Source organism: Podarcis liolepis (assembly GCF_965112155.1).
Source record: "Podarcis liolepis genome assembly, chromosome: 17".
NCBI lineage: Eukaryota > Metazoa > Chordata > Lepidosauria > Squamata > Lacertidae > Podarcis > Podarcis liolepis.
In genome coordinates this window covers 21,211,073-21,231,724 of record NC_139571.1, presented here as the reverse complement: position 1 = coordinate 21,231,724, position 20,652 = coordinate 21,211,073, and the positions used below count along the sequence as shown (strand labels likewise).

At 42.9% G+C, this 20,652-nt stretch overlaps 1 protein-coding gene across 1 annotated transcript in view; it reads left to right on the top strand.

Moving 5' to 3' along the window:
- Positions 1 to 12,923: 12,923 nt before the first annotated feature.
- Positions 12,924 to 20,652, top strand: part of LPAR1 (lysophosphatidic acid receptor 1) — a 53,860-nt gene continuing 46,131 nt past the window's right edge. The window contains exon 1 of the mRNA XM_083482337.1: positions 12,924 to 13,588. The gene's annotated coding sequence lies outside the window, so the exon portion shown is untranslated. The remainder of the gene's footprint in view (positions 13,589 to 20,652) is intronic.

Below are 20,652 nucleotides of genomic sequence, written 5' to 3'. Positions count from 1 at the left end.
GTTAGTGGCCCTTATTCTGATTGCCCCGCTATGAACCTGGCAACCTTTGCTGTTATCTGCTCATTTTGATCTGATAGAAGAAAGGACATTGTGGTAGTGGTTAGGCGCCCTGGGATGGTTCATACGAGTGGGGTGATGATCTAGTTCCTCAGGTCTTTGTAGAGAGTACAAGACAGGAGGACGTGTGCCGCTGTTTCTGTGCTACCATCTCCACAGGGGCAACCTATGAAGGTGATCTTGATCTTCTGTTATTCAGAAAAGACAGCTTCTGTACTCAGAACTTCCATCTAGCTATTAGTCCTAATAGATATTGACAGCGGGGATGGGGCAGATACTTGATACAGTTCAGATGCAAATACAAACCTACCCAATCCCCACTTTCCAAAGCTATGTGTGAACCATAACACAGGCATCCTTTGGTATTTGTACTTTCCTGAATTTTGCACTGCCCTCCTCTAGCCAAGTAATGCATACAGAAATGCGTATATCAGGGTCAAGTGTGGCACAGAAATGCATATATTGGTGGAAATAACATACCATCGTTAGGGGAAATTGCTTTGCAATTTTTAAAACAAGAACTGACATCGACGTATGGAGAGCTAAGTTTAAGAGTGTAAAAATGAGACAAATGATCAAATTCATCTGTCCCCTGGCAGTGCATTCAGAAGAAATAACCACTGAGTTCAGTGGCTCTTACTCCCAGGTAGGTATGGGCCAGGTTGCAGTCTTGTAGAACTGTCCTCTATTTCTCTCATTCTTTTGGAAGCCATCTGTATCAGTGGTTTGAATCCCAATTTGTGGTGGTGAGTTCCAGTCAATTTTATTTGTAGTACAGTGGTACCTTGGTTCTCAAACTTAATCCTTTTCAAAACCAAAGCGTTCCAAAACCAAGGCTTTCCCATAGAAAGTAATGCAAAATGGATTAATCCGTTCCAGACTTTTAAAAACAACCCCTAAAACAGCAATTTAACATGAATTTTACTGTCTAACGAAACCATTGATCCATAAAATGAAAGCAATAAACAATGTCCTGCATTCACACACTCAATCAATCAATCAATCAATCAATCAGTAGCTGAACTGGGTTCCACACAGTCACAAAAACAAAAAACAAAGAGCCGCAAAAACAAAAACACAAATAGCAAAAACAGACAGACCTCAGCGGAAGTGTGGCACTCAAAATGGAGCACATTCAGCTTCCAAAAAAAAGTTCGCAAACCGGAACACTTACTTCTGGGTTTGCAGTGTTTGTGTTCCAAGTTGTTTGAGTACCAAGGCGTTTGAGAACCAAGGTAAAAAGCTGCCCGTTTAGTCCAGTCAATGACTGAGATGGGCGCTCATCTTGCTCTATAGGCCGAGGGGGCCAGCGTTTGTCCGCAGAAAGCTTCCGGGTCATGACTAAGCCACTTCTGGCGAACCAGAGCAGCGCACGGAAACGCCGTTTACCTTCCCGCCGGAGTGGTACCTATTTATCTACTTGCACCTGACGTGCTTTCAAACTGCTAGGTGGGCAGGAGCTGGGACCAAACAACAGGAGCTCACTCTATCACGGGGATTCGAACCGCCGACCTTCTGATCGGCAAGCCCTAGGCTCTGTGGTTTAGACCACAGCGCCACCCGCATCCCTTGAGAACCAAGGTACCACTGTATTATTATGAGAGTGAGGATTCCCCCTCGCCCTCCACACTGTTCACGATTATGATGAAGTCTATCCCACAAGACACACAAATCAGTGCAACTAAGGAAATAAAGGTATCATATGTAAAGGTACCAGTCCAAGGTCAGTGGCAAAAATCACGAACAAGACTCAAAGAATTCCAGTCCCAGTGAAACACAAGGAACGCTGAATTACGTGTAGGCATCAATTGCCCTTCCAACAGTGCTAGTCAATTGCAACATTCCCTACACATCAGTAACATCAATGGGACACAGGAACACAGGATGCAGAATGGCCTGCAATTTATGGGAGACTTTTAAAGGCTGGGACTGAATAACTGAAGGCAAAAAAAGCTACAAAATCAAATTCAAAACAATGAAGATATATCAGTTGGCGAATGGAACAGTTCCAGCCATCTGGCATTCATATGGTCCTGGCTGAGGCTGTTATTGTGCAGACATAAATGACCCACTCATACCTCCAAGCAAGGGCTTTCATTAACTACATATATCAAAACACTTTGTAGCTGGTTAATATTACAGCCTCACACATGCTAACCCCTTTCGCTATTTTTAATCTCTATAAAGTTTGAGGGTTCCCAGTCCATCAGTGTTCATACATTTCCATTGTTACCGTAGTCGGTGGAATACATTATGTATCCTGCAATTTCAGCAGGAAAAAAGGAGGGGGTGGGGATGAGATGGCAAATTATTCATGCAAGTCCACCTAGGCCTGGAAAGATCCCATTCTCCAACAGAGCAAATCTTGCTTCTGTTGAAAACAGCCATCACGAAAATGGATAGAAATAAACTCTACTGCACATGTGAAATACTAGTCTAGACTTCCTGTTACAGATCAGTTTCAAATTACTTGTCTGTGCGAGTTTCCTGTGAGTTTGTTAACTACAGTGGAGTTAAAACAAAGCAACCAGCATGTGCTGGCTTTAAAAGAAAAGAAAAAAACCCATATATGTTAGACTTTTCAGAATTCACAGTGTTTCCGCCAAGGATTTACAAATATGGGTTGGTACTTCCTTTAGCGCTGAGGAAAGGATCAAGGAGATTGTTTTCCCTTTGGCCAAGGCCTTCATGAAACCCGCAGGTACAAAATCAAAGTAATAAATCCACAGCACAATGTTGTTGTTGTTCTTTAGTCATTTAGTCATGTCCGACTCTTCGTGACCCCATGGACCAGAGCACGCCAGGTACTTCTGTCTTCCACTGCCTCCCACAGTTTGGTCAAACGCCCACAAAGTCTGCCCCTGAGATCTCTCCTCATCCACTTCCTTCTCTGTCTCGGTCTCTCTGTCATTCTAAGATAGCTACTAAGTTTGTTTTGTCGCCCTGCTAATTATTTGGTTAGATCAATCTAAAAGGGAAGGAAGCCAAGCCTTCACTAAGTGCTTTTTTTTAGTAATTTCTGACAGTAAATATAACAGATCCAATTTAAGTCTCGGAAAAAAACATTTACAGAAATACTATGTGAATCATACTTGCTGAACATCACCATCTTCTGTAACGTGTGGCACTAATGGCAATCAGAAATCATTAAAATATGCTCTGACTGTAATTTCTTTTTCAGAACCGCTTATATGTTTCTGGTAAACAATAGCTTTTTCTAATAAATTTCTAATGGATTGGTTGGAAGACAACTATGGTCAGTCACGTTTGGGGGAATCTGGATTCAGGCTTTCTGACCGTACATAAAACAGATTGCATCTAGTTAAAAGCTGAAACCTTTTCCTTAATTAAATTTCTTGTGCCTCAAGGTATTAGCCTCAAAACAAAAAATCAACATTAAAAGAACCTTGTAATATTATACAGACATTGAGTGGGCAGAAAGCAGACTTTTCATTTTAGTTTTTATCTTCCTGCCTTTTGTGAGCATAAATCAGACACTCAAACAAAGTAAAAAAAAATTTAAGAAGAAAAAAATAATGTGGAACAGAATTTAGGAACAAATCTAGGAAAGGTATGACTTTCACAAGTTTCCGGATTCATGGGAAATGCCGTGCTTTCTTTTAAATTCACATATTTGTATAAAATGAACTTTTAATCTAAGGCAGTGCAAAAATATTCATTTGGAATCTGTTCCTTCCTCCAGCTTTTAAGACTTCAAGATGCCAGAGGTAGCTTTCATAATTAATCACATCGTGCGCATCTGTGTACAATTACATAAATATGCTTCATTCTTAAAGCTGTGTATACCTGATGTAATGGAAGTTAAATTTATTAAGTATTTTAAAAACATATGGTTTTCCCTTTCTCCCATATGCAAGAAGCTGATTGAAATCTCATATATAAGCAGAAACTGTTGTCTCTTTACTTTCATCTGAAGACTGGAAAACCACTCAACAAATCTGTGCTGAGAAGGTGTTGTGTGATGGCCCATAGCATGGAGGCAGCACTTATTTGGTTCAATAAAACACAAATTCCTCATGGATCCTAGAATTCAAATACCATGGTTTCCCACATTCTAACTTTCAGCTGCCTAGCTGTCCAACCTTTCATTGACATCAGAGAATCTAAACCAATGATGTTGGGACATTGTTATTTGTGTGTTCTATTGTTATATTTGTTTACTGTCCCTCCAATCAGGTTCTCTGGGTTGGTTAACATAAACAATAAAATACAAAATGCAATTCACAATAAATGGACACCAGAGGGATCTTATATCTCAGGGCCAGGGTCAGCCCAAGACATTTTGGCACTTGAGGCGAACCACAAAGCGGCCTCCTCCTTCCCACCAGAGAAGAAGAGGTAAGAGAAGATCTGCATCAGGAACATAAAGATCTACATTGGGATCTGCTGCCCCTGTGGATTCTGCTGCCCGAGGCGGTCGTCTCACCTTGCCTCCTGGGTGGGCCAGCCCTGCTCAGTGCAAATCAACACAGTGGTGAGGCTGTAGATGGGTCCACTGATCAGAAGATAAAATACCTCTCTGACCACTCTTTCGGGATCCTAAAGGACAACAAGAAGAACATTTCCTTCCAGTCTAAGCTGTAACCACCACAGTTCTGAGACCAGACCAAAGCCCTCTGAATGGGGTATAAAATATCCCTCTGACTATTATTTAGACATTGGCTGTGTACATATTGTACACTGAAAGCACATTGAAGAAGAAGAAGAAGAAGAAGAAGAAGAAGAAGAAGAAGAAGAAGAGGAGGAGGAGGAGGAGGAGGAGGAGGAGGAGTTTGGATTTGATATCCCGCTTTATCACTACCCTAAGGAATCTCAAAGCGACTAACAATCTCCTCTCCCTTCCTCCCCCACAACAAACCTCTGTGAGGTGAGTGAGGCTGAGAGACTTCAGAGAAGTGTGACTAGCCCAAGGTCACCCAGCAGCTGCATGTGGAGGCGCAGGGAAGCGAACCCGGTTCACCAGATTACGAGTCCACCGCTCTTAACCACTACACCACACTGGCTCAGTTTCCTGCAAAGAATTGTGGGAACTGTAATTTATGGCTCACAGAGCTACAGTTCCCAGCACTCTTAACAAACAACAGTTTCCAGGATCATTGAGGGGAAGTCATATACTTTAAATGTGCTTTCACAATATGTGGTGTGCATTCAGCCATCCTCTCTAAAGGGCTGTCAGAAGGGGATTTTACTTCTCCCCTCAGTGCTAAGCACCACAGCACTGAGACGGGATATAAAAAGCAGCTTTTCCTTCAGTCTCTTGCAGGTGAATGAAAGGCCACCTTTTAAAAAAAGAAAAAGGTAGAGAACTAAGCGCTGTGGCACTTAGCACTGAAATCTGAGATAGAAGATCCTCGGCCTACTGTTTGGAGATCTTTTTTTTCTTCTTTTTTTTTGAAAGGCAGTCAGAGGGATCTGTTATCTCCAATCTGAGGGTCAAGTACCAAAGTGCTGAGATCAGAGATAAGGACCCCTGTTTAATCTGTAAGAGCAAAAGGCAACATTTCTCCCTACTACCACTCCATTGCTGGGTGGGTGGAAATACTGCATTTGCACAGATCCTTCAAAAATCGATCTGTCTTTACTGCGTAAAGACAAAAGAAGCTCAGTAATTCTAGAAAAAAATAATGCAAATAATGTTAACAGTTGGACCGCAAGCCGTATCTTACAGCTATTCGAAGCCCCAATCATAAAAGGGCAATTGCCTTTCAAAATATGCATGCGTGCAATTGCAATATGTAGTAACAATGTTTTGTATATTTGCAAGAGCACATGTTGGAGCATTATCTCTGCTTTGATGGAGAAGGGGAACACAGTATTTTTTGCCTGTTCTCTTCAGTAAGTTTTGCAACAAATATGAAAGCCACAAGCACTTGATCTTTGTGCAGTTTGAGCTTCTGCCTACGGAAGATCTCCTTGAAGAGGAATAAACTGTAATTACATACCTTGCAAAAAACGATTGCAAAGTATAGCCATGCAGCTCATAAGAACAGGTTTGTTGCACATGACCTCCCTACCAGCTATAATTGTGCAACCTGAATTTGCTGGTTTGATTGAATCACACCCAAAATAGCAACAGTGTGGAAGCACCTAATGTCTTGGACGGTGGAAGCCTTCATGGCAAGCAGCTTTTGATAGTCTTTATGACCCATGAATGTGTCTGTTGTTGTTTAGTCGTTTAGTCGTGTCCGACTCTTCGTGACCCCATGGACCAGAGCACGCCAGGCACTCCTGTCTTCCACTGCCTCCCGCAGTTTGGTCAGACTCATGTTAGTAGCTTCGAGAACACTGTCCAACCATCTCATCCTCTGTCGTCCCCTTCTCCTTGTGCCCTCCATCTTTCCCAGCATCAGGGTCTTTTCCAGGGAGTCTTCTCTTCTCATGAGGTGGCCAAAGTATTGGAGCCTCAGCTTCAGGATCTGTCCTTCCAGTGAACACTCAGGGCTGATTTCCTTCAGAATGGAGAGGTTTGATCTTCTTGCAGTCCATGGGACTCTCAAGAGTCTCCTCCAGCACCATAATTCAAAAGTATCAATTCTTCGGCGATCAGCCTTCTTTATGGTCCAGCTCTCACTTCCGTACATCACTACTGGGAAAACCATAGCATTTATTATACGGACCTTTGTTGGCAAGGTGATGTCTCTGCTTTATGAATGTGTCAAATCCTCTTTTAAAGCCATTTCAGTTGGTAGCCATCACAACCTCTTGTGGGAGGAAATTGAATTGTGTAAGTATGCACAGTGTGACAGAAGATTTTCTGTCCTGAATATTCCAACAGTCTGCAGAAATTGGTTGCTCACAAATTCTAGAGTTATTAAGAAAGGAAGTAAAACTTTTCCCTGTCCACTTTTTCTGCGCCGTGCATAAGTTTCTGCTCCTCTGACAGGGAAGCCTTATTATCTCTGATAGCTTCTTTGACTCTGCTTGTTAACAATACTGGCATTCTCTTTGCCCTGGTGGTACCAATTTGATTCGTGGTGTTTGTTCTAGCTAAACAGTGCTGGATTACCAAATTGGCAAAGTAGACAACACCAGCCTATGGGCCCCAGGCCTTTTAGGGGCCCCGAGACAATGGATCAAAATAATATTGATTTGATCTTGATCTTGTTGGTTAGTAAAACAAAAAACGCATTAGGATATAATTTGTGAGGGAAACACCAAGATCCTGACTCCCTAGGGGCTTCCACAGGGTTTAATCTGGCACGGTAGCTGAGCTTCTAATACAGTCATACCTTGGTTTTAGAATAGCTTAATTCTCGTACGTTTTCGCTCCCAAATGCTGCAAACCCGGAAGTGAGTGTTTCGGTTTGTGAACTATTTTTGGAAGCCAAATGTCCAACAGGGCTTCTGTGGCTTCCGATTGGCTGCAGGAGCTTCCTGCAGCCAATCCGAAGCCATGCTTTGGTTTCCTAATGTTTTGGAAGTCAAACAGACTTCTGGAACGGATTCCATTTGACTTCCAAGGTACGACTGTATTGCGCTTTTAAGCAGGTCACTTGGTCTGACAGCTGATTGATGGGAACGGAGCCAGATGTTTGTGCCATGGGACAAAACAAATGGAGGGCACCAGGTTGGCAAAGATTGTATAGCTTGAGGACAGATGCTTCAGAAGGTTTTTCTGGGGAGGGGGCAGAGAGGCATTTCATTAAACTATTACCCTTATCTATAAATTAGAAAGTGCAGTACCTTAATATGAAGTAAAAATTCTCTGTGAACTCCTTAGCCAATACTAGTTCATTATTTAGCTTCCATTAAAAAAAAGGAAAGGAAAGACATGTTTTTACTTCCAGCAATCTAATAGTATTAAGCAATTTAAGTTTCCTTGGGGACAGACCCAATACTGATAAACAAGCTTAGCTTTTCTTTTTAAAGTAATCTGGGGCTATTCACAGCTGATAATTAACCTTGACTTTATGTGTTTATTATACAGGACAGCTAACATTCACATTCAGTCTACCAAATAAGAGATGAAGAGGTTGAGGTCCACAGCATTACTGATTTTTCAAAACATAATAGCAGGGAGATAATACAGTATATTCAAACAGGTCTATAATAAAACTTTTGTGCATGCAAAATACATGATCCTTTTTCTATATTCACACATATGTATCTTCAATTAGTAACATTAAATAATACAAAAAACATCCCTTGTTCCACCCGTTACATGAATTAATCTGAGATTTATTGTGCAAACTGTACATAAACAACATGCACTGACGCTGGTACAGTATTCTTGATATGGCGATTCTCATTTTTCATTTTGAAAGCAAACAATGCATATTATGCTGCCTGGAAAAAGAAACGGGAACACGCTGACAATGAAAAGGAATGTGGTGAATAACTGAACCAAGTGAATATGAACTCCACCAAATAAAGAATGAAAAGCTGTGGTTATTTTAGAACAACAATAACACACAATGAATTATTAGAAAGCAGAAGGAAGTTTAAAGGGCAGGGACATTTATCGTATTTTAAGCACGCAGCTGACAGACAGGAAAAATGGAGACCAATGAGAGCTAAGGCTTCTTCCATCCATTAAAGCAGTGTCTGAAGAGTTACTCCCTTGTAATCTAGTTGCATGTCACTCCAGTAACATTTAAATCAGGGATCACCAACTCAAGCCCCATGGCCACGTCTTGCACCCTAAAAATGCCAGCTCTCCTTCCTAGATTCAAGAAAGGTATCAAATAGACCTACTGTTGGCTACAGCAGATCATGGAAGAAAGCTGCTATTCCCTCCTGTAAAATTAAGTTCCTGATCAGCAGAACTCTAGATGGAGGAATCACCTGGGCTACTGCCAGGCAGAGACCATATATTGCAAAGAGATCATTCAGGTCCTTTTTTTTTTTTTTTTGGCATGTGCAATTGATACGCGAGCATCCATACATTGACAGATTTTCAGCCACAGGATCAATTGCTATTCCACAGCTTGCAATCCACACTAGTGGACAAAGTATGACAAAAAACATGCAGGTGGTGTTGTTGTTTTTTGTCCCTTGTCTCAATCAACTCTTACCCCACCCCAATCCTCTTCACAACCAGAGCATACCTTCAGGTAATTCCGCACCTGTGTATATGCACCTTAAAAAAAATCATCCAGGTTTTGTGCACAAGAGTACATAAAAACAAGCATTAGTAACCATGTTTCACAATGGAGGGGGATGGAAGCTTCTACAGTCATAACGCAGGTTACAGACGCTTCAGATTGTGTTTTTTTCGGGTTATGGACTGCCAAAACCCAGAAGTCCGAAACGGATTACTTCCAGGTTTCGGCGGTCGTGCACACACAGAAAGACTAAATCGTGCTTTGCACATGCTCAGAAGCACCGAATCACAACCCTTGCGTGCGCACGCACGGTGCTGTGGGTTGCGAACGCTGCGGGTTGTGAACGCGCTTCCCACACGGATCACATTCACAACCCAAGTGTCCACTAGGCTTTTGGAGAATGGCACAACACATTTCTGTTTCTTGGGGGGGGGGGGATAATACTGAGGTCTTGAGCAATGTTGAATTTGCCTAAGGCTTGCACAAGAGTGGTAAAAAAAAAAAAACAACAACACCAAACCCCTAATATATGTACTGTAATGATAGTCTCTGAGGATTAATCCCTCATTGCTTATATTGTGCAGAGAACTTGACGGACCAGCTGCTCTTAACTGGCTTGCTAAAATTCAAATGTGCCTTTTGCAAGCAGCAATATGCTGAAATAGGCACAGTCATGGCCACCCTTTTAAAAATGTGCTTAGGTAAGTCACGTGTGACAAACCGCCCATTAAAAAAAGTTCTTATGAGCTAGCAGTGATTGCAGATGTACAACAGGTTATTTTTAAATCAGATTTTCTGTGGAATGGGTACACATCTGGATTAAACAAAGTATAGCTAAGAGCTGGCATTTTGATGACATCATCATGTGGATGGCAGAAACGATTTGCATACACCAATTCCACAATGAACATCCACCTAGAAACACCCGTAGGAAGGGCCAAGTATATCTTTGCTTCCTTCCCATGGCTATACAGTATTGGGTGAAGCTGGCTTTGGAAGAAACATCATTTCTCATGACCATGTGGTTCCTCCAAGGAAATGGTAGCACAGCAGCATTGGACCTGATCCATGGGGAAGAGGAGCCCATGCCACATCAGTAACACATGCACTGACTCTCCTGCCTCCTTTGGGTTATATTTCAGTGTTTCTGTTGTGCAACTTTGTTTTGTGTGAATGCTTGTTTGGTGGTAAGTTGCTTTGGTTTGCCTTGGGCAAGATAAAGTAACTAGAAAATTTAATAAACAATCTAACAGACCTGAATTGTATTTTATTCTTAATGTTCTGCTTGCAACTTAGTATCAGTTAGACACTGATGAATTCCTTCTTGTTTGTCAAATTATATATCTGTATCTATACAGTATATATATATATATATATATATATAGGCATACAAAGAGCTACTTTAGATGTATCCATTCAAGCCCAAACTCCTGGAGAGTGAATGGAACAAAATGGACCCTGGCCTTTGACACTTGAAAGGTGTATTTTTTAAGGACCTACTATAGTAGCGACTGCAATTTGTTTTGAACTGTTTTTAATATTGCATTTTTCGCCATAGTGACCTGTCTTGGGACCTAATGGTGAAAAGCAAGCAAATAATAATAATAATAATAATAATAATAATAATAATAATAATAAACTATGTTTACAGTGGTACCTCGATTTAAAAACAGCCCTGTTTACAAACTATTCGGTATACGAACTCCACAAAACCGGAAGTAGTGTTCCAGTTAGTGAACTTCACCTTGGTCTACGAACAGAAGCTGAATGGTGGAAGGGCACCGGCGGCAGGAGGCCTCATTAGGGAAAGCATGCCTCGATTTAAGAACAGTTTCGGTCCAAGAGCAGACTTCTGGAATGGATTAAGTTCATAAACCGAGGTACCACTGTACAAGTTTTGGGTGTGTAAGGGGTGTCAGGGGAGCGGTAGTAAGATTATAATCATAATAATGGGTTGTAACCAGTGTACGGTCAACAAAGGTGGCTGGGGAACATAGGATTCAACTCCTGGAGACCAAGTTCCCTTCACACACCCCCATACAATATTTGAGGGGGCTTCCCCTCCCCCAAAAGTTGGTGGCCATTGCCATTCAAATGGTGTGTCTGCGCCGCATCATGTGATCGATTATGCAGGACAGGGCTTACTTGCCTCCCCCAATGTTTTATTCAAGTTGACACCGCTAATGGGTTGCATCTAGTGTAAGGTCAAGCTGAGGTGGCTGAACTCCTACGGGCTGAGGTCTCTTTGGCCACCCCCCGTAAAATATTTGAGGGGGCTGTCCCACCCAAAGTTGATGGGCATTACCATTCCAATGGTGTGCGCATGTGCCATGTCATGTGATCCATTTTATGGGGTGGGGCTTACCTGCCCTTGCTCCAATATTTTATTCAAGTTGGCACCTTTGGTGGGTAACACTCCTTGTGTAAAGGGAGCACACTCTTCTTCTTCTTCTTCTTCTTCTTCTTCTTCTTCTTCTTCTTCACCACCATCATCTTCTCTTCTTTGGCAATCACTCGTAATCGAGTAAGATTGTCTTCCATGAACATGATCTTAATGGTGAGTCCGTAAGTGACTGTGGAGGCCAATTCTGGATCCACACGTCCTTCCACAGTGGGGACATTGTTTTCCGGTTGGGAGTTGATCACAGTGAGGGTTTGCCAAGTGTGCCTTCCTCTTAGCATGTTTCTCCCTTGCGTTATAAGTGCGTTGCTTCTTCAAAGTCCACGACACCTTTGGGGAAAGCTGTTTTCCAATTGGAGCACTCGCAAGCCAGTGTTTCTTAGTTGTCCGTGCTTATACTGCAGTTTTTTTAAAGATTTGCCTTGAGAGAGTCTTTAAATCTCTTTTGTTACCCACTGGTATTTCGCTTTCCATTCTTAAGTTGAGAATAAAGTACCGTAGTTGCTTTGGAAGACGATAATCAGGCATCTAAACATGACCAGTCCAACAAAGTTGACGTTGAAGAATCATTGCTTCGACACTGGTGATCTTTGCTACTTCCATCGTACTGACATTAGTTTGCCTGTCTTCCCAAGTGATATGGAAAAATTTTCGGAGACACCGTTGATAGAATCTTTCGAGCTGGAGATGGTGTTACAGGGTTGCCATGTGTCCTCTTTTTCCAGGACACGTCCTCTTTTTCAGAGGTAAAATTTCTGTCTGGGTGGATTTTTAGAACGTGTCAAACTGTCTCTGGCTATACTATACCCCGAAATCCTGTCTACGCCAGGGGTCAGCAAGGTTTACCTCTCCTGGGCTGGATCACTCCAGCGGAGATCCCTCTGTGGGCTGGACTGCATGTGTGTGTGAGCACACCCACCCGCGATTTCCCGCACTGGCGTCTGCGCAGACGTGATTTCCGCCATCGTGTGCAGATGATTTAGGAAGAAGAAAGGCCCATGGGGGGGGGGCGGTTCGGGTCAAAGTTGTTGAGTTTTTTCAGGGAGGAGGTAAAATGTTGACCTTTTTTTTAGGGAGCCACAGTTGTTCAGCTTCTTTGGGGGGAGCCAGTGATCTACCAGTGATCTACCTCATCACGATCTACCTGTTGGACATGCCTGCTTACATCATAGGAGCCTACACGACACAAAGCACCAGTGGCGTAGCGTGGGGGTGCAGGGGGGGCCGACTGCACCGGGCGCAACATCTGGGGGTTAGGGTTAGGGGGCGCAAATCCATGGGTTAGGGGGCGCAAATCCATGGGTTAGGGGGCGCAAATTACTTGCCTTGCCCCGGGTGCTGACAACCCACGCTACGCCACTGCAAAGCATTGTTGCTGTATGTAGGTCCCCCCCCCTTATATTTTGTATTTTGGAAATGTACATCCAGTTTTCTTTTCTCCTTTAATTTTTTCTTGGGGGGGGGGGCCAAGAGAGTGGGGCCCTAAGCTATAGCCTTGTTTAGCCTATACGTGAATCCAGCTTATACTTAACCCTCAAAACTCTCCCCCTCAGAGAGAGAGAGAGAGAGAGAGAGAGGCGGGCAGCAGCGCCATTTGCGCGGGGCACGCGGCTCCAACGCGGGGTGGGGGAAAAGGCGCCAGAGCCGCGGAGCCCGGAGGAGAAGGAGAAGGAGAAGGAGAAGGAGAAGGAGAAGGAGAAGAAGAAGAAGAAGAAGAAGAAGAAGAAGAAGAAGAAGAAGAAGAAGAAGGCGCAGGGGGAGAGTTCGAGCCTGAGCGCCCCACAACCGCCGCCACCGCTCTGCTCGGGAGCGCAGCCTCGCCTCCGAGTCCCCTCTGAGCGAGAGATGGAGATGGGGAGAGGATGGTGTTGCTGACGCCGCCGCCTCCTCCTCCTCCTCCCCGCTGCCCCGCCGCCGCGAAGTGAGCGGCTGGAGTCGGCGGCCGACTTGGGACGAGGCAGCGGCGGCATTAGCAGCGAGAGGCGGCGGGAAGACGCGCCTCCGGCTCAGCCCGTCGGTGGGGCTGCGGGGCGAGGAAGGCGGCGGGGCGCATCGCCTGGCCCAGGTAAACGCGGAGTGGGGTGGGGGGAGGTAGGTAAGGGGGGGTTTCCCGAGGGTGGGGGGCAAACACACTTTTTTGGGGGTGGAAATCGGCTTCTCCAATACTCGGCAATCATGATTTTATTTTTTTTCCAGGCGTCGGTCTTAAAAATCCCTTTCCTCTCCACCCCGCCAAAAAAGTTTCCCTCCTCGGTGGAAGAATGTGTGCTTTCTCTCCCAGCTTTCGAATAGCTTCTTCTATCCCTCTCTCGCGTCCATTTCGCCAGGGGGGTAAGGGGAAAAAAGGATTTTCCTTCCACGTCGCTGGGTTTTAAATGGGTGCGATTGGAGGGATCCGCTCGTTTTCTTCTCCTCTTCCTCGGGGCTTTAAGGGCGACTTCGTGGGGAAGTTTAGTGGCCATAGAGGTCAGGAGACAACTCCGAGGGTGGGGGGGCATCTTACGCGCGCGCACCCTCAAAATTTCGAGGGGTTCCACCAATACAAAGTGGGTGGGCTGTACAGTATTGCCATTCCAATGGTGTCATGTGATCGATTATCCAGGGCAAGACTGACTTGCCCCCCTCCCAATATTTTATTCCAAGTTGGCACCCCTAAAACCCCTATAAAATATTCCCCATCCCCTAGTGAACGGGCATTGCCGATCTTGGGATGTGGGGGCGGGGCTTACTATCGCCCAATATTTTATTCCAAGGTGGCACCCCTAACCCCCCTATAAAATATTTGGGGGGTGCCCCTCCCCGTGAATTTGCATTGCCATTCAAATGATGTTTGTGCGCCTTGTGATGGATTATGTGGGGCGGGGCTTACAGGCCCCCCTCTGTATTTTATTCAAGTTAGCACGTTTTGTTCCAAGTCAAGCTGTTGTTTCCCCCCCCCTCCCCAACGCAATCTCGAGTATCCTTGTTTAAGATGAAATTTGCTGCATAGTAAACAAGATTCTTCCTCTGTCTAGCAAGAGTCACAACTCTCTGCAAGTTCTGCACCCCTTTTTCCAAACGGGAGTTTTGAGTTCTTCCCCTTGGGGGTAAAAATAAATAAATAAGGCGCCCAGCTTTGGAATTTAAGGTTTAAGATCCCATCTTGATTTCTTTGGAATTTGTTACTCTGCAATAGGTTTCCAAACGTAGGTATTTCCCTCCTCCTCTCCCCTCAACCTCCGCTTCTTGGAGCCATATGGTATTTTTGAAGTTTAAAGAGTGGCGACACCCGGGGAGTGTTGCTTTCAGCCTAAGCTGAGGTGTTGGAAATGCATAAGGATTCAGTTCTCAAGAATTAACCCGTTGTCAGCTTCCTTGCTTCGGCAATTTAGGACAATATTGTTGGGTGTGGATTAGAAATCCCACAGCACGTTTTAACCACCTTCAGTTATTCTTGCAGTCAGGGTGGTTGAAAAGTTGCGAAATGGTTGATTCTCCCCCCCCAGCAGACAATTCTGATACGTTTTAGTCACTGTATGATGATAATTCTCCATTAACATGGAATATAAGCCTCTTTCTGGTCCTAATTAGCTGTGCAGCCCAATCCCAGGCTTGCTTACTCAGAAATAAATCATACTGAGCCAGTGAAATTTACTCTTAAGTAAACATACTTAGAGTTTTATTCCTACAGCACAATCCTACTCAGAAGTAAGTCCTATTGAGTTTAATGGAACTTATTCCCAGGCATATGTGTAGTATTGCGGCCTTAGTTTATTACAAGACGAATGAAGATACTCTACATTCATCTTAACTATGCACCGTTTGGTCTGCTAAGCATAAAGGAAAGTGTGTAGATAGAGCATGTTTCAAGCACTGCGTTTTCATAAGCTGTCTTGCCTTGGACAAAGCATTTTAGCTGAAATAATCATCAAAGCAATGAGGCTTGCTTGGACTAAATGCTGCATACTTTTAAAACTAATATTCATAGCGTCACAAATTCTGGGCTGATTTAAGTCCTTTCGTGCTTTCTCCCATTTTATACATGTGCTTGCTAACTACAGAAGAAGAAAAAAGTATCAGCATCATTTTGTAAAAATGCAGTGGTCAACTCAGAGGAGCTCAGGATAAGAATGTATACACAGAAGTCTTTTGTCCAATTTCATTTTCTTAAGCTTGAAGAGGCTGAACAGGGATAACCAGGCATAGTCTAGATCAGAAGAAGAAACTGGAAATAAAAAGAATAGAGAGAGAAAGAAAGAAAGAAAGAAAGAAAGAAAGAAAGAAAGAAAGAAAGGTTAAAATCAAAGTTGACCATCTTTATCCATATTTCTATCCCCCCTCTCCTGTGAGTCAAATTGGGAATCTAACTTCAAGTGAAGTCTCTAAATCATCCTAGGGTGCCTATCATTTGTTTTGGCCTACAACTCCCACCATCTTTGACCATTGGTTGTCCTGACTCAAGCTGATACGAGTTGTAGTAAAAACATCTGGAGAGTACCACACTCGTGCTAGTTGCTCTACGTGTTCTCCGACTGCTTTAGATATAGTGTTTTTCTATATTAATCCATCCCACCACATGTTGATAGGATCTCTTCCGCTTTACATTTCTGCCCATTAAATCATGACATTTCTGTTTTTAGGGATTTCCCTAAACAATAATGGGAACAGCCACAGCTCTTGACGATTTATGATCGCTGGCTTCACTCACTAGGACAGGAGCAGACCACGTGGTTCCCTCCAGATGTTTTTCCCCACTACAACTTCCATCAGACCCTGCCAGCATAGCCAGTGGTCAGAGATGATGGGAGTTGTGGTTCAACAGCTGGAGGGCATCATGTTTGCTAACCCTGCACGGAGGGGGAAAGTAAGAGAAATTGTGTTTCTTGTTTTATGCCAATTTATAATTGCCATTGCTTGGCACCCATCATTAGATCTTCCTGCAGGCTTCATACTCCAGAGCCGTATCACAAGTCTACAATTTCTGCTCATTTCCGTTAAGAAGAGACAGAGGGCTAAAATGGCCAGTTGTGCATCTCTACCCCATTTACTCCCATTGAACTCCTAGAGGGCTCCACCTTGTTCACACTTCTTTTGACTGTTTGGTGAGATTGCATGGAGGTTTGGATTCATATGCTGGTGTCACCCAGCTGTGCTTCTTTTTAATCTGACCCGGGTCCTACAGAGTCTGTGTTTCTTGCCATGGTGACATTTGACCAGGATACGATGACGACAATTCATGCCTCTGTAACCTCAAGGTAGTCTGTTGTCACTTGCGTGCTCGATGTGGACTGTCATTGGTGACTGTTCAGGAACATCAGTTTGTATAGAACATGCCATCTCTTTTGATCACAGAAAAGAACTGTGTTAGTTCCCCATTGTGTTTTGGATACTACTGCTATGAAGTCTTCCATATCTATATCTACATTCCTTAGAGACCAACTTATTTTCTTCATTATATTATGAGCTTCAGAATCAACGAAGTGTATCACCAATGGGCCAATTACAAACAAGCATGGGAATGTAGAGAGGGGCATGCCCCACAGTTGCTGGGAATGCCCCACAGTTAATAACATAGGAAGAGGTTTGCAACAGGCCAAAGACATGCCTGAACAAGGGGGTCTTCACTTGCTACTAGAATGCCATCAGAGAAGGGGCCAAAACAGCCTCTCTTGGAAGGGGGTACCTTAGCCTGAAAACCTCCACATCCTCACATCCCTGCCTGAAGAGTCTTTAAACCCACGAAGGTTCATATTGATCCCAAGCCATTTAAGGATCTAAAGGTCATGGCTAGCACTTTGAATTGTGCTCAGATAGAAACAGTCAGCCGGCGAATATGTTTCATCATAACAAGGAAGGGAGTTTCACGTCCCCAATAAGTTGACCTCAGTCAACAATCTGGTTGTGGAATCTGAGCAAGTTGGTACAATGATGCTCTTCTTCCTAATTTTTTGTTACCCTTGCTGTGTGTTTGGCAAATGGTGGAAAAGAAATGGAACATAGTAAATGAGTGAATACATCAATTATAAGCTTTTTCAAAAAGGTCTAGCCAGTGGTTCTAGGCCATTTCTTTAATGTCAATAAATCAAAACTGAAATATGGGGTAAAATGCACCACCCCTATTTTGGTCATTTGTGCATTTGACCAAGTTTTTCATTTGGTCAAGTTCTAGGTGCTTCTGACTTGGAGATATAGATAGATATAGATATAGTTGATATAGCTATAGATATAGATGATATAGGTATATGTCTCTCTCTCTCTCTCTACATATATATACAGTGGTGCCTCGCAAGACGAAATTAATTTGTTCTGCGAGTTTTTTCGTCTTGCGAATTTTTTGTCTTGCGAAGCACGGTTTCCCATAGGAATGCATGTATTAACGGTTTTAAGAAAAAGGAAACAAACTTGCAAGACGTTTTCGTCTTGCAAAGCAAAGCAAGCCCATAGGGAAATTCGTCTTGCGAAGCAACTCAAAAAACGAAAAACTCTTTCGTCTTGCGAGTTTTTCGTCTTGCGAGGCATTCGTCTTGCGAGGTACCACTGTATATATATATATATATATATATATATATATCTTTAAGAGCAGGGAGTGGGAAATCATTCGTTGGTGCCAACATATTTTTGTTGCATTGTGTGTTCTGCTCTACAGTGACTCATTTTTCCAGGTCGGGGAATTTGATTTCAGTTTGGCAATGAAAATTGTTGGCTCTGGAGTCTGCTGGGATTGTTGTGGGCCAAAAGTCTTGCATGGCTATCATGCAGGAAATATATATATATATATATCTGTTTTTAGCATTTGGAACTTTGGCTCATGGAATTCATGTCATGGCTGTTATTTATACAAATACAGAGGTGTAAGCTTATCTTAACCTTTTTAATTAAAAAAAAAGCACTGTAGGTCTGGAGATTCTGCATGGCCATTTGGAAAAAAACCCCACCGTGCTTACATAGGTAAGGCGTGTGTATGCTTACAGTTCAAACCCGCTCCCCGCCCCCACTTTATTCAGTGGGGCTTATTCCAAGGCGAATGTGCATTGGATTACAGAATTTCTTGCCTTTGACTGCAATCTTGTATTTCACAGAGTTTCTCAGTAGCAATCTATTAATTTTCAAGCTTATAAATGTATAACTCAATACCTCGAACTTCAAACATACCCTACTGTAGTCTAATAACTCTTTTGCCCTGCTTTCTGAAATTTAGAATTTCAGGGAGCACAAGGGAGTTAATATGACACAGAAATGACTAGAGATATTATAGTGATGTATACAACTATACCATTTTTAGTTTGGAATGTACCTCTACTTTCTCTAACTTTTAGATGAATAATGCAAGCCAGAGGAACTTAAGGATGAACTAGTCCTTATTTAGTTGTGGGATTTTAATGTGTGATATTTCCACACAATGCAGAATTGTTTCTTTTCAGTATGCATTTTCATATGGTTGCATCTGTATTGCACAGTGGCCTGGTTCAAATATCATACTAAGCCAGGGGTCAGCAACCTTTTTCAGCCGCCGCGGGCTGGTCCACCGTCCCTCAGACCTTGGGGGGGGCAGAATATATTGGGGGTGGTGAATGAATTCCTATGCCCCACAAATAACCCAGAGATGCATTTTAAATAAAAGGACACATTCTACTCATGTAAAAACACGCTGATTCCCGGACCGTCCATGGGCTGGATTGAGAAGGCGATTGGGCCGCATCTGGCCCCCGGGCCTCAGGTTGCCTATACCTGTGCTAAGCTAAACTGTGGCTTAGCAGGGGCATGGAAGTCTTATTGGCTCTCAGAGAAGAGAGCTCACTGCTGCTCTTCTCCTTCCGGTCATTTTTGCTACCACACCAACATAAGGTAGGATTTGGCTTAGCATTTCATCTGAATCAGGAATTGTAGTCAAGCTTTCTCCCCAGTAATCATGAGCTACACCAAAGTTTTTTCTTGGTGCCTTGGTATTTTTTATCCCGTAATTTATAGACCTATTTGGTTGCTAGGAAATAATTTTCTGTCAGGTTGTACTGGCTAAAGAATGTAAAAGGTTGTATACTGCCATGCGTGGCTTGACTGGCTTGCTTGAGACAGATGGAAATTCCTTGCCTATGAACACCTGTGATTTTATGTAATATGGAGCTCCTACTTTTTTTGCTCTGTGCCATGCTTTAAGCTCCATGATGTGGAGCTGCTATGCTAAGAATCTTGTTTTGCAATAGGTTTTGAAAGTTGCAAGTTCTGCGATTCCTTTAAACTGCTGCATCTCAGATATGCTTGGATCAAGCCCAGTATTGACTGTGGCTGTGAAGAAAACAGTACCTCTTAAAAAAGAACGGCTGTTCTTGCTGTTTACATTTCTTAGGATTTAGATTTTGTTTTTCTTGGTTTATCTTTATGGTATAGCTGTGTTAAAAGACGTGGAAGGATTGCCAGTTAATTTGCACGGTTTCAGCACTATGTTCAAAATAACAAATGTAAGCATTGGAAATAGGTCATATTAGCCTCGCCCCTCTTTTTTTTCTAAATAAATGAAGATACAGTAAAGTATGGAAAACATCTGTTCTGTTTTCCCTTTCTTCCTTATCTTCAACTTAAACAGCATAAGTTGCTTAAATAAAGATAGCTTTTGTGGACAGATCATTGGTTGGCTAAAAAATGTGCTAAATTTCCATAGATTATGTACTGCTTAACCATACAGTTACCCTGTTTTTGAACTAGAGCATGAAAATGAAAATGGAGTTAGCATAGTGATTCAAGAGCCCAGTCCTATGTATGCTTAATTGGAAACAAGTCCTGCTGAATTCAATGAATTACTCGCTAAGTGCTCCCCTAGAGAATGAACCAAGAAGTTCCAGGTTCAAATTAGAGCTGGGCCAAATATCTTACCTCCCACGCTTTTGCAGGCCTTTTGTCCCCCACATAGGATAATCAGCTATTTTGGGGGGAGTGGTGAATTTTCCAAAATGTTGTCTTATCATATACTGTAGCGTAAAAAAAACCCTTCAAGCAGCAATTTTTTGGGGTTTTTTTTTAAATAAAGAAAGAGGAAAAATAATTGGAACCTTTGACATACCTAATAAGGTAAGACAAAGTAAATAGAAATTTGCTACTCACTCAGCCTCCCCCTCACCCAAACCTAATCCAGTCTTCTGTGATGATTTTTGATGC